The sequence below is a fragment of the Amblyomma maculatum genome, chromosome 4 (assembly GCF_055883805.1).
Source record: "Amblyomma maculatum isolate TAMU_Amacu chromosome 4, ASM5588380v1, whole genome shotgun sequence".
In the NCBI taxonomy this organism is placed as follows: Eukaryota; Metazoa; Arthropoda; class Arachnida; order Ixodida; family Ixodidae; genus Amblyomma; species Amblyomma maculatum.
Window position 1 is genome coordinate 122,929,465 of NC_139347.1, and position 15,229 is coordinate 122,944,693.

The following is a 15,229-nucleotide window of genomic DNA, read 5'->3' on the forward strand; positions in this document are numbered from 1 at the left end:
TATAAATATCGAGCTGTACGATCTAGCTGCCTTACCATGAATGATTGTTATAAGGCACGTATGCTGATGACTGACCATTATTGCCCGAGTCGTTTATTTGGGCACGAAATAGTATAGATACGCCGATCTCCAGTCGCAGTCGGCGCACGGGGCGGATGGAAGCGGATGGGGGATACATAAGTGTATAACCACACACATCCCCCTGTTAGATGGTGCCTGCGACAATTTTCATTCTGTGCAAGGAACAAATCACAGCAACTTTGCTGTTTAAAGTTCATGCTGATTTTTTTCATTAACCATCATCGATAATAACCCCATCCTTCGATGTAGTTCATTCTTGACTCTTATGATATAGAGCACTGGTTTAGACTCAGCAGATTTAAAGTATGACAACTCTCCTCCACGCTCTCACATTGCAGGGAACCGATAATTTCCGCCTAACTTTTATGAAAAGGACAATTGCAGCCACTTGAATTTTTACAGTGCTAGCAGTGCGAGCCTTTTAGATGCATGCTTTGTTTATTCTTCTTCGAATAATAGACAAAGAACAAATAAACTCATCATTGCTTGTCGTTCGTTTACGTAAATAGGCAAGTGCCGAAACGCGACTGCAGGCATTTGTTTCTCTACAGACGCATCCAACGGCATCGCCCTAACAACGGTGCATTATATTTATTTATTTATTTATACAAATACCTCACAGGTTCCAAACATGGAACATTGTGTGAGGGGAGGGGTTACAGTGTATCAAAAGAAACAATGGTACATAGTTTAAAATACAAAAGTTAACAGTAATACAGGACTGGAACTACAAATAAGTATTAGAACATTCATGGGAAGTAATAAACCGAGGATTATGACATTATACAATAGTTAGCGGCATTGGACGAAATCGACCTGCACACAGTGAACGCAATATAAAATGTTATTCTGACTGCAAAAAGGTACTCAGTTCGTTTTTGAATTTTAGTGGGTCAGATATGTTAGCGATGCGTTCGGGAAGACCATTCCAACCGTTTATAGCCCGTGGCAAGGCAAAGAAGTTAAATGCATGTGTTCGGCCGAATAGACGTTGAAAAATTATATTATTATTCAGGCGGGGGGAGGTGCGAGTCGGTCTAGTAAGTGGCAGTGTGGATGCATGGTGACTGTAGATTAGTTTATGTAGCAAGCAGATAAGCGCGATATCCCGACGTGATTGTAAATTTGCGAGTGATAAGGACAACTTGATGTTAGTCACGCTGGTATGGCGGCTGTAATCATGGGAAATAAAGCGTGCTGCACGGTTTTGAATAGCTTCTAGGGATTTGATTAGATACTCTTGATGTGCTGACCAGATGGCTGATGCATATTCTAGTTGAGGACGAACGAAAGTTAGAAATGCGAGCTTACGAGTAGAAATAGGTGCGCTATGTAGATTTCGCCTTAGATAACCGAGCGTGTGCGATGCTTTGGCGGTTATATTTTCAATATGCGTCGCCCATGAAAGGTTTTCGGTAAGATGAACGCCGAGATATTTATAAGAAGATGTGCGGGTTAGTGAAATCCTGTTGAGTGAATAATCGTAGGTTGAGAGGGAATGCTTCCGACTGACTGTCATTATTTTGCATTTTTCCGTGTTAAGTGTCATTTGCCATGATCTGCACCAGTTATGTACTCGAGGTCCTGCTGAAGGATGACATGGTCAGTGAGAGAACGGATTTTACGATAAATTATGCAGTCATCAGTGAACAGTCGAACTGATGATCTTATGTGAGATGGGAGGTCATTAATGTATATTAAAAATAATAAAGGACCGAGGACGCTACCTTGAGGAACGCCAGATGTGACGTCGCTAAGGGGCGATGAAAAGAAAACAGTGAACTGCTTGCGAAATGACATAAAATTTCTAATCCAAGAGAGTGTTAGGTTGTCTAAATTAAGCAATGACAATTTCGCGACACACGAGGCACCAATTTAATCGATAAATTTTCTCATCACGAAGCTAGTTGAATCATTATTGTTCCTCACATGGGTAGTAGGTGAGTACGGCATTCGTTAAATGCTCTAACGGGCGCAGTATTGCAAAATCCTACTGAATGCTATTATAGCAGTGAGGTTGTTTCATTTTGCTGTCATATATTTACCTCCAGTAGCGATGCTTCATAGCAGAATATTATTTGCCAGAAAGTGTGTCCGTAACTGACCGTGTTGAGACGCTGGACTTTGCAAGCGCCCAATGGAAAGAAAAAAAAAGGAAGACTGAACTCATAACCGTTTCAAAGCCACCTTTAACCACTTTATAGCTTCCATAATGCAGCAACGGCACGGCTCGTAGCCAAGATGGAATGCAGCTGAGGAGGTCAGGTGGCGCCTTCAAGCAATTAAAAGGAAACTCCAAGTTCTTCACAACACTAAATCTGCGATAAAAGCATTACGCACTAAATAGATAGCTCAAAACCAGCCGATGGGCGCAGCCACGGTACGACAAGCGGCGTGCTCCGTTTTACTATACGCTTGCTCATTTCGAAACCAGGCGGCGCTGGGCGTCTGATTTAAAGCGCACCCCCTGGGCAGCGCAGGTTCCCTATATAGTCGACCGAAGAACAGGGGTGTGTCTTTCGATGAAATTTTCCAAAAGGCAGCGCAATCGGCAAAAAGTGCACCTCTCATTTTAGTGGGGGAATTTAATGCATATAGCTTCTTGTGGGGTTGTAGTAAGGAGGATATTAAGGGCAGGAAACTCGCTGCAGTCATTTCGGACCTAGCATTGACGATTCTTACTGACCCGCAGCATCCCACGAGGATTGGCGACAGTATCTCGAGAAATACGTGCCCAGATCTTTCTTTGAGTAAAGAAGCTAGAACCTATGACTGGCACAATACACAGGAAACCTTGGGGAGTGACCGCTGCATTCTCAAAATCTGCCTCGACTACAATAAGCATCGCACACCGAGAGGGCACGCCCGGCTCACGGACTGGTCGTTGTTCCGAAAGGCGGAAGACTCTACGCGTAACGCGCCCATTGAAAAGCACGAGGAGTAGGCAGAGTCATTGCTGGGAGTCAAGGATCGCTTTACACGTACGCTTCAGACCTCAGGAGAAGTTGCAGTCACTCACAACCACCTACTACGTCTATGGGAGGCCAGAAGAAGTCTCACACGGCGGTGGAAAAAGAAACAACATAACCGCAAGCTGAGATCAAGATCGCGCAATTAGAATTTCAAGCAGAAGAGTATGCACGGACCCGGGCCCAAAACAGCTGGTTGGCTAAATGCGACTCGCTGCAAGGACACCTTTGCACGAAGGCGGCTTGGAGTCTTCTTAGAAGTTTGATAGAGCCTTCCAAGTCGCGTGGGGATCAGCACCGTAACCTCAAGAGAGCCCTACATGGCTTCGCAGGTACGGACCAGCAGCTGGTCGCAGTCCTCAACAGCAAGTACCTATGTACAGTAAAAGCCAATAAGAGATTATGAGGGCATGGAGAATCCGGAAAACTGATAACGGTTGCCTACTCTAAATCCTCAGTGCAGTTTAGTTCATTCTTCCAGTCGTGTCCGACTCTTTGTGACGCTATGGACCATATCACGCCACGCTTTCCGGTCTCTCACTATCTTCCTAACTTCATATAACTTCATCTGCAGCGCCTCAAGGATGCCATCTAACCATCGCGTTCGCTGCCTACCCCTTCTCCGGCGACCCTCAACCTTTCCCAACATCAAATCTTTCTCCAGCGACTCCCCTCTTCTCATCAGATGACCAAAGTAGCTGAGCTTTAGCTTTAGAATTTGACCCTCCAATGAGCAGTCAGGGTTTATGGTCGACAATATCAACTGATTTGATCTTCTGGTCGTCCAAGGAACTCTCACGAGACTCCGCCAGCACCACAATTCATACGCGTAAATTTCTCGGCGGTCAGCCTTCTTCACAGTCCAAGTCTCGCATCCATACATCACAACTGGAAAGACCATAGCACGAGTTATACGGATCTTGGTTGGCAGACAAATGTCTCTGCTCTTTACTAGGCGGTCAAGGCTAGCCATGGCTCTCTTTCCCAGAAGCAAGCGTCTCCTAATTTCATGGCTGCAGTCTCCTTCTGGCGTAATCTTGGAGCCCAAGAAGAGAAAATCTGTCACAGCTTCCACTTCTTGTCCCTTAATGCTCCAGAACTTGATAGGGCAAGACGCCATGATCATTGTATTTTTAATGTTAAGTTTAAGCCCAAACTGCACACTCTCTTCTTGTACGCGCATCAGAAATCTCTTGAGTTCCACTTCACTTTCTGCCATTAAAGTGGTATCATCCGCATATCTAAGGTTGTTGATACGCTTTCCAGCAATCTTCACTCTAGCTGAAGACTCGTCCAGACCGGCCTTCCTCACGATGCACTCAGCATATAGGTTAATTAGGCAGGGCGACAGTATGCAGCAATGTCTCACTCCTTTCTCAATCGGAAACCAATCAGTAAGACCATGCCCAGTTCTGACTGTGACCTCTTGCCCTTCATACAGGTTCCTGAGCAGACATGCGGCGAATTGGAACTCCCATCACTTGGAGAGCTTGCCACAATCTGCTGTGATCTATGCAGTCAAACGCTTTCGCATAATCAATAAAGCAGAAGTAGATGGGTTTCTGGAACTCTTGCTTTTTCCATGATACAGCGAACGTTGGCAATCTGGTCTTCAGTTCATCTGCCCTTGCGAAACCAAGCTTGCACGTCCGGAAGCTCCCGATCCACATACTGCTGCAGCCTACCTTGGAGGAATTTAAACGTCACCTTGTTAGCATGCGAAATAAGCCCGATCGTGCGGTAGTTGGAACAATCTTTGGCACTGCCTTTCTTTGGAATAGGGACGTAAACTGACCTCCTCCAATCCTATAGCCACTGCAGGGTTGTCTAAATTTGATGACATAATGTATACAGCACGTTAACAGCGTCATGATTGAGGTTTTGAAGCAACTCAGCTGGAATGCCACCAATTCGGCTAGCTTTGTTCTTAGCAAGGCTGGCTAAGGCTCATTCAACTTCACTCTTCAGGGTGCCCGGCTCGAGATCAGTAATCACAACCCTCTTATGTTCGTTTTGCATATCCGGGTCCTTCTTGTACAGTTCTTCTGTGTATTCCTGCCACCTCTTCTTTATCTCTGAGGCTTCAGTGAGGTCCCTGCCTCGTTTGTTCTTTATTATGTCCAGCTTAGCGCAGAAGCTTCCTTTGATATCTTTGATTGTCTTATACAAAGATATTGTGTTCCTCAATTGGCTGTTGTCCTCAACTGCTTGGCACTGTATGTTCAGGAAGGCATTCTTATATCTCCTAGTTATTTTCTGAAAATCTGCATTGAGAACCTTGAATCTTTCTCTTTCCCCCCTAACTCTTGCCATCCTCCTTTCCTCAGCTATTTACAAAGCCTCTTCCGATAACCAGTTTGCTTTCTTGCATTTCTTTTGCTTTGGAACTACCTTAGTAGCAACTTCTTGTATTATATCACGAACATCAGTCCACATCTCTTCAGGCTCTCTGTCTTCTAGATCTAATTCTTGAAATCGATTTCTCACTTCCACAGAATATTCTTATGGAGTTTGATCTAGATCATACCTGACAGGCCTTCTAGTTTTGTGCGTTTTTCTCAATCGAAGCATAAATTTGGCGACAAGAAGCTGATGATCCGTGCCATAATCAGCCCCAGGCCTTGTTTTTGCTGCTTGTATAGCGCTTCTCCATCTCTGCCGGCAAAGAATATAATCAATGTGATTCCTGTACAGACCGTCCGGTGAAGTCCATGTGTACAGGTGCCTCTTAAAATATATTGCTAAGCAAAGCACATGGAAGGGGTCTTTACTGCCGACTATATTTTGTTTAATACTATAGCACAATATATATACTTCGATGCACGTCTCACAGTGAACACCGAAGATGTAAACAATTTTAAAGCAGTGCAGCCACAATTGTTATACTTTTATGCGGAATATCTAAACAGTTCCGGACGCAGGCCACTTAAGAATGCTTTCGTGCTGTGAAGGTAAAACCAAGAATGTCTGTTCGTGCGTTTATGCCTTAGGTTGGAAACTATTCTATAAGCTTGCAACTTGACTGAGAACTTAGTACAAGTAAAAATGGAATAATTCCACCAGAACCAAATAGCACGAACTGGAGTGCCACATGCAAAATGAAAGCTAAATAAAGGCTAAGGATTTGAAATTCACCTATCGCCAGTTAGGATCCCTGTTGTGAATTAGCTTGAAACACGATTAAAAGACGTGCGCAATGTGCAAATCCGCAATCATATGCCGTTTTGGGATTGCTGTCAAGAAGAAAAGAAAATGCACGAATGTACCAAGTTGCGCAATAGTTGAGGCGCCGCCAATGCCTCGTGAGGACAGAGGAGTATTGAAAGAAACAAGAAAAGAAAGAAAGGCAGAAAAAAAATGCAGTGGCTTATCTCAGCTAGGCCAAGTATATATGTAGCAAGAGCAACGTCTACCTTTGTTTAGCATTAGTTTGGCTATATTGGTAAAGTAATTAGACACAATTCTGTATATGTGCAAACCATAATTTGGTTCTTATATTTCATCCACATTCAATGTGAGGCATCGAAAACTATCGATACCCGTTGTAAAGCTCTAAATGGGAGTTCTTTGTTTAGCCAAAGAATCCTTACATTTGGCGCAAACAATACTGCTTGTAGTGTTTCGGCTGACTGTTCGGGGAATTCTGGCTACGGACTTGGATACATAGATGCACTTACCGTTATATACAATGTTACTTAAAAACCGTTATTTACGAAGTGTAATTCGAACGTTTTCTTGCCGATAGGCTGGCCGCCAGCTTAAAGATATATTCCGTCATCTGGCGCATCTTCGTCCCGTCTTGTAACTCCTATACACGTTCTTCTTGTTCCCGTAACGGTTCGGCGTTGGCTCGACCTACCTGTAGCTCTGGGCCTTTTCGCACCGCTTCTCAGGCGTTTCCGATGCACGCTTAGCCATTCGAGCTTTATTCTTACGCGAAGGAGCAGCTTCGAGGCAGGCGAAATAATAATTTCGGGGTCGTCCGAAGCAGCATCTCGCAGCCGGCGAAAATGCCGCGCGCAGTACACACGCTCACCATAAACTTCTTCACCCATGTAGCGTCCACGCAACTAGTTGTCATGGAACCGGCGGATGCGCAGTTTTGCCTCTTGCTCACAAGGCGAAACTCGGCTCTCACTAGCGCAGTGTCCCCACCATTACAAAAGATGCACGACGCAACAGCATACGTAGGCAACCAAAGTGTAATCAGATAAAGAACGCGGTGCGATAGTACCTCCGTGAGTGGGGTAAGAGAGTGGTGAGAGAAGACCACGAAGACATCAAATTATTTCGGGCGCGAAAATCGTGCTGTCCGCCCGCCTATCCAAAGACCTCAGCATCGCGCCAACACTCGCTGCACTCCTCAAGGAGCTTCATTAGCTGCTCAACCGGCCGTGGGATAAACTGCGCGCCGAATGCTTGCAGTGCGAGGCGTAGCGTTCAAAAGACATGTTGCGCCACCGCCTCACAACGACAAGCAACACACTGACGGCAGTGCAGGACCCCATCTCTGGTACTATCACAACATCCCCAGAAAAAGAGATCGAGAAAGCGCACAGTTTCTTCCAAGACTTATTACCGCTGAACCCTGTTACCCGGGGTCTTTCTCCTTCCATAGCCCGGAAGAAAAGTCCCTAATGGACGGAACATGGCGCATCGATGAGGCACTGTATGCAGCCCCTAAATCTTTTAAGCTGAACAGGAGCCCAGGAACCAGTGGCCTGCCTGAATCGTTCGGGCCGCTCTTGAAAATTCCTTGCACCAATTTATTGAGCGCTCTACTGAAAGAATGTGAGCGCAGCCCCAAAATGAATTAGGGGCTGTTGACCCTACTGTGCTAAGACACCAAGAGGCCATGGACCTCAGAGGATAGAGGCCCATCTGACTTATGAGCAGAGACTACAAGATTTCATTGAACTGTCTGTCATCGCGCCTGAGACCCGCGCTATCAAGAATTGTCATGCTGCACTAGACTTGTTTTGTGCGCGCTCTATCTGTAGAACTACTCTGTCTTGCACTGAAAGACTTGATAGCTTGCCTAAGATCGTGCAACCTTGGAGGCATTTACTGTACCTGGACTAAGAGGAGGCATTTGATAGGCGGTGCCGTGGATACTAATCGACCAATTGCATCAAGCCATAATTGACGAAGAATATGTCCGCATGGTGCGAGCTCTGTAGCAGAGCCGCGCTCAGCAGTGATGGTTGAGAAGCGGGTCTCTGAGCATTTTGTGGTCAAGCGGGGCGTCAGGAAGTGTTGTCCGCTTTCCCCCTACTATACACAATCTCGATAGAGCTGCTGCTTCAAGGCCTCGCCGCAGCCCCCTCAATCACAAGAACTATGCTCCCTGTCGGCCCTCCAATTGTGCCCATCTCTGCCTATGCTGACGATGTAACAGGCATTATCCGGAAGCGCACTCAGCGGAGCGGGCACTGCTGATTACCAGATCCTACTGCGCTGCGAGCGCGGCGCACCTAATGAAGCTCTAAACCCAGTCGAAAGAAACTACAGCACCGTGCCAAAAATACGACAAAATATTCGGTAGTTCTGTCGTAAACGTCAGATTTGTCGGTAGTTCTGCAGTACTTTTCTGTAGTTCTGTAGTTTTTCTGTACTATATTTTTGTTGTCTGTAGTTCTGTAGCAGTTTTTTGTTGTAACTACAGAAATTTCTGATGTTACTACAGAACGCTCTGTTTTCACAATAGTTTTTCCGTCAAAAACCGCACCGGAGTTCGCTCGTAACAACAGAAATTTTGGTGCGGTTTTTTCCGACTGGGAAGCTTCGCCATGCACATGAACAGCAGCGCTTCCACAGTCGCAGACATACCAGCAATACAGAAACTAGGTTCTTCGGGTTCTTTGACCAGAACGGGCCCTCTGCAACGAAGTGGGAAGCAGCCGGAGACATACTCACCAGTAAGGTCATGGACTTGAGCTCACTACGTTGCTCTCTCACAGCACAGGCAATCATCATTCGTCCTCTCCTCATCACAACATTTAGCATCACTGCCAGTACTCTGAACATGCCAGCAATACAAAAAATTCCTGAGCAGAGCTATTTTTCGATACCTGTATTAGGGCGCTCCAGACAAAGACGTCCTCTCGTCCGCCAAGCAAGACATAGAAGAGACTGCGACATCACAGACCTCACGGTCCTGACCACAGCGTTGCACATCAGATGGACAGCACGAGCAGTAGAGTATGACATACCACTCACAAACGCCACCTACGTCCTATCAAACAGCTTCACAGCCTTCACCCGGGAGCCCTTGTCGCATAACGTTCCTCGCGCAGGGACGCCACTAACTTTTTATCGTATGGCTGCGGATGATTCCCTACTGCTAAGAATGATGTCAATGGAAGATCCTCAGTGTAAGCACTCGAAGACAGTACTAAAACTCCTGACCAGACCTATACCGAACAACATATATAGTGGTGTAATGTCTGCCAAGTGATCCATGTGGCAATATATCTCCGCGGGCTGCCAGGATGCTCGCCGCGCATAACACGTGGCGCGCAGCGCTCGCGGCATTTGACCGAACCGCTGCCGAAATTTTCTGCCTTCACTATCTGGTCAACCAATACACGTCCTTGCTGCGGAACGTGGGAGACCGTGGAACACATTTTCCTTGAGTGTATCCTCTATACCTCACTCCTGGATTGCCTGAAAGAACAGTTTGAGCTACCAGTAATACCTTAACACACTGTCTGGTATCTCAACCCGTTCAACCCGTTTCCCATCAAAGCGCGAAAACAGTTAGTACTGAATCTTGTCCAAATAAATTATCTAATCTGGATAGCGAGACACCAAGCAGTCTTGAGCGCGAAAACAGCCTGTCTCCTTGAGGTGAAGAAGAAAATAGGAAGGAGCTGTGGTTCCATTTTCAAAGAGAAAAGACACCACCTCAGCAAGAAAATCTTCTACGAATAATGGGGAGACCTCATGATAATTTTAAAGGAAGACCGAGAATGTAAAGGTCGAAGATACTAGAAGATTTGCTCCTGTCACGCTTTCACCCACCCCAATGCTTTACGTATATTTGATGCAATGGCACTGCGACCCCGCTCCAGCGCGGATAAGCCAGATTGCATGGACCCCTTGGCTAAGAAAAACCTGCTCCCCGAAACGAAACCCCTCGCTCCTGTGGGACAGAAGGTCTTGCCTGGGACTGACGCATACGCTGATGATGGCAGCTGGTTGAGGTATGTACCCTCACACGAGGACTGCAGACTGCGCATTCTCTCTTCCATCGGACAAATGGTGGCGAACACAATGACGGCGCGCACAACAGATACCGAAACACTAGTGGCAAGGGAGCCTCCGCCGCGAAGGGCGAGGGCCACTAGTTCCAGGCGCCATAGGGCAGGAAGGAGCTGCCCCCTAACAATCATATGGAACCACAAGGACCCTGTAGCACGAATGGCAGCGTCACAATGTTGATAAAAAATTTCGATGTAGGACGAATGCTCGTGTCACAATTCAAGATGCTTATATGCCTGTTCTAATTCCAATACAATGATCCCCCATTTCCACTAAACGAAATACATGTATGCTAACTGTCAAGGCCAAATGCATGACACCACTCAATTATGCATAAAAATGGCAGCATGAAATATCTGAAAGAAAACAGGACTTAATGTGCATGGTAATTATTTGCTTTGGTAATTATGAAAAAGAAAGAAGCATTTTCTGTCCCACTTCCCGGCGAATTCCTGAATTATTCTCAAAGTGAAGGAAAGGTGAGGTGAAGGGAAAGGTGAAACAGAGGTATCGTAGCGGATAGCTTGGTAATAGCTTAGGCTCTACACAGATCTTTAATGCAAACTGACATCACACGAAGCAAGAATTATTTTGGTTTTAGCTTTTAAATAAGCATGTTGGCAAGGTCAAATTGGATTGCGGGTAATACTGTTCAGAAGCCGAGCGTCTTATCCATCATCTCTGTGGGAGTTTGTAGGGCAGGTTAGTAATTTTTAGAATCCCATCCGCACTAGAAAAGACACATGTTTTCAATAATACCATGGTAATGTGGTTTATTCAAAATAATTTCAATAACGAAGAGAAATATTTGTCGTCCAGCATAACTGCCATCGCATTTGCAGGCACCTGAGCTGCGCTGGTGAAAACAAGAGAGTAAGTAGGAAATAATAGGATACCAAACAGGGGCACAATAGGCGTACTGGCTAGCGTAAGAGTATAAAAAAGTAATAAAAATCAGTGTAGAAATACGAAAGCCCGCTCCGATTGCCTTAGCAGATAGTGCTTCACCCGCGAAAAATAGGTCAGATAAAAAGGGGACAGCAACGTACGCGCTTATATGAAGACTCTCATAACCAAAGCAAGCTTCTCGCCTCGAAAGCAGCTTTATTTCGCCTGGTCGTCTGGCCAATAAATATATCCAACAATAACATTTATAGTTTGCATGCTGTTTTAATATCCAAGCTTGGCACAAACATAGCAAGGCCAAGGGGTTGAAAATGTTAAAAACATGCCTCTTATGTTGAAACACTCTGTGGAACACTTATCGCTCCACAATGCGGCGCGATACTGTGATTAGTTCCAAATATTTTTAGGCTATTTCCTCCGTTAACCACGGTACATAAGTTATTCAGCGATAGCTATATATTCAGGTTTTATTAAGCGAACGCATTGCTGAAAAAGAGTAAGTAAGCGAACCAAATTCCTAGAGCATTGTGTGCGTAGTTTCACGGCGGTAGCTTGATAAAACCTGTGAAGATTTGCCTCATGCGAGGATCTGCCAACAGTTAGTGCAAGCTTACGATCATCTTGACCGACGTGAACAGAGGTTACCACATAGGGAAGAAGCTGGGTAATCTCACCTGATAGTAATAAGAGTCTGATTGTAAGGCTCGAATTCCCAGGCTGAAGTACTCCCCGTTGTGGACCCTGTTATTTCGAGCTATGTAAGACGCCGCGGCGTTGGCTCCGGCTATATTGTAACTTCTCGGAACCGAGTTATCTATTTCCATGGTGGCCGCTCCCGGATCTAGATTAAGTCCCAATATGAGTCTGAAAGAATACATCAGTAAAAACAGTTAGCACTTCGGGTCGTAGCAGAGTTTGCACGCTCAATTCCTTCCATTCGTTGCGTTGTCTCAAGAGTCCGCTTTACTTCTAGCATATTAAAGGTCCACGGAAACGGCCCCCAAGAAGGCACTGACAAACGTGTTGAGTGTGTAGAATACATCCTTTTGAGCATTAACGCAAAGTATAACTCCTTGGAACAAAGCCAGCGATTTATTATAAATTTTAAAAAACAGCGTTTTTTTTTAAATTCGCGGCCAGAGAGAATGTCGCTTGGCGGTGTCGCATGGAACTATTTCCTTGACCCGTGACGTCACGGGTAAGTTGACTGGCAAGTACATTGAACTAGAATATTATTCTAGTTCACTGTACTGGCAAGGCTTTCTAGAAGCTGCCATTCGCTGCGGCCACTGAAACCATGACGTCACGGACACACTTCCGGTAGCTGCGAAAGTCGTCTGCTCGTCTGTTGCTCGAACTCTGTGCGGGCTGTTACACAGCTCGCCGCCCTTATCGGTTAGGTGGTCATTGCCCATTAAGTACAACAACCGAAGCGACTAAGGGATCGGCAGAACGAAGCTGCATTTACAAATATCTTATTTATATAACGTAGTTTCAGGAGTACCGGAGTGTCGTCCGACAAGGCCTCAACAGCGCGGTGAAGCACCGCGTGATGGCAGCACCTCCTCGACCGCCGTAAACACCGCCGCTGTGGCCTCTCCTCCCGCATACCGTTCGCGAACGACACGGCGGATCGTTAGCACCGATGTCCGAAATAAATCGTGCTAAAATTTGTTGGCGTATGGAATACTGAGCCGAATATCAAGCATGAAGCCCTCGTGAGAATCGCTGACCAGTAGCAAATTGCTGGTAAGAGCGATAGCCGTGATACAAGCTAGTTTCTGCTCAAGCCAGCTGCCGCTGGTGCATTTCGGCTGATCCGATCTGCTCGTACTAGCTATGCATCGGCAGAGTTAATCCTATAATTATTTTACTATGGCAGGAAATGACTCACTATAGGGCAGTTTCATAAGTAGATGATTTACGACAGCGCTTATCATGTTCCAAAGCGTCGACCGCCGCGGCTTCGAAGCGAAACAATTTAGGCCTAGCGACGACTAGGGACGGTCACGCACGGCGCCGTCGTTCGCCAGGAACGCGGCGCGCGACGCCGCAGCCGCAACCGGGAGCGGCAAGGTGCCGGCCCGTCTACCACCTGCGACTAAGGAGGCTCGTCTCACAGTGCAGCGCAGCAAGCAGCTGCCACCACTCCCACCCAACGCTATCCGAGTGGTCGTTCGCCCGCGAGGCGAACTACGACTCCGAGACGCCCCAACACCTCGACTCTGGAAGGCAGTGCAGAGCCAGCTCCAAATTACTCTACCGGACGACTTCTGCCTGCGCATCCACCCGACCAACAACACTTTCACCATGGCAACAACACACATCCCAACGGCCGAGACACTCAAGACGCTGACCTTCCTCACCATTGGCAACCAAACCTACCCGTGCGCGGCTTACGTGGCACCTCCCCCGGGCTCTACCAGGAGAGTCATCACAAATGCCTATATGACGAGACCCCAACGCAACTTTACGAAGACCTCGTCAGAAGAAATCCGGAGTATACCATACTAGCAGCCCGACGCGTGGGAAAGACGCACTTCATTTTAATCACCTTCGACGCAAACGCAGTCCCATATTCCATCAAATACATGGGACCCATCCACCGCTGCACCCCATACCGCGGCAGTCCGGACGCCAGTACCAATTGCAGGCAGCCGGGTCACCGTCATGACGTATGCCCAAGCCCCAAGACCAACGTTTGCCCCCGCTGTGGAACACGACATTCGCAACAAGACCCTCCTTGTACGCCCAAGTGCATTTTGTGCGAGGGCCCTCACCTTACCGGTACGGGATCGTGCAAGGGGCGAAACCTTCACCAGCCACGGAAACAGCCAAGCCACCTGCAAACGCAGCAGCAAGAATCGGTCGCATCCAGAGACAATTTTCCCCAGCTGTCGTCCGGACGCGCTCAGCCTAGCCAACATAAGCAAGCCTGGACAGTGCCGCTGAAACAAGCCTGGGACACCCCCAACTCTTCTCACTAGCACACGACACCCGCAACAGCAACTCTCAATCTACAACATGCCTTGGAGAAATCCCAGAAGGAGGCAGCGGCAGACAAAGCAAAAGCTTCACCAGCCCGAGCAGAAGCCATCGCCCTTCGTCAGCACATCGCCAAAATGGAAGCCCAGATAAGTGCTCTTCCCACTGGCTCTCCCATCCCCCCCTGCCCCCGCTCCTACCGCATCCCAACCTCCACCACTCCCAAACCCACCCACCGTCCACACCTTGCCGAGCCACTCCCACCCTACTTCTGATTTGCTAGCAATGGAGGCTGACACAGAACCCCCTACGAATTCAACTCTGTGCACGACGCCCCCTCCCTCCACCCCCATCTCACTAGACGACATACCAACCCTGCCTGAGTCCCTTGCTAAACGCTTTGAGGCAAAATTGCAGGACGCTATCACTCACATCAACCAGGAATGTGCAACCCTCCAAGACGCTGTAATCCACATAACACAAGACAATGCTACTCTTAATCACCGATTCGACGTGCTAAAGCAAGGATTCTCTGACCGCTATAACGATCTTGAATCCCGGCTCAATTCTTACGCAACGTGCCTCCCAAAGCAGGACCCCACCCCAAATAGACGAAAGAAGCCCAAAGCACCGGAATGACAAGACAATCCTATCCCTGCCGTAGCTCGTGACTCCCACCCACCCGTTATGGCTTCTCCCCATATCGACTCTCATGATGGCATCTCCGACCCGTAACCTTACATTCTGGCAGTGGAACTGCCGGGGCTTTGGCCAGAAGCGTCTTGTGTTCCACCAATTGCTGTCCTGCGCTACGGCACCTGACATCCTTGCCCTGCAGGAACCCTCCAACCCGCTCACCCTCCCCGGCTATACTCCTATTCTGCCCACATCAGCCACAGCCCCTCGCGTAGCGTTTCTAGTTAGTAGCTCAATTACCACCATCTCCCATCCCCTAGCAATTCAAGATATTGATCACCTTTTAATTGAGCTTGTTCCGCAACACGCTCGAGCGAACAGCCTCTTCG

The 15,229-nt window shown here is 47.3% G+C and overlaps 1 pseudogene; it reads left to right on the forward strand.

The window, feature by feature from the left end:
- The first annotated feature begins 10,100 nt into the window (after positions 1 to 10,100).
- Positions 10,101 to 14,939, forward strand: LOC146192280 (uncharacterized; annotated as a pseudogene).
- The last annotated feature ends 290 nt before the right edge of the window (positions 14,940 to 15,229 follow it).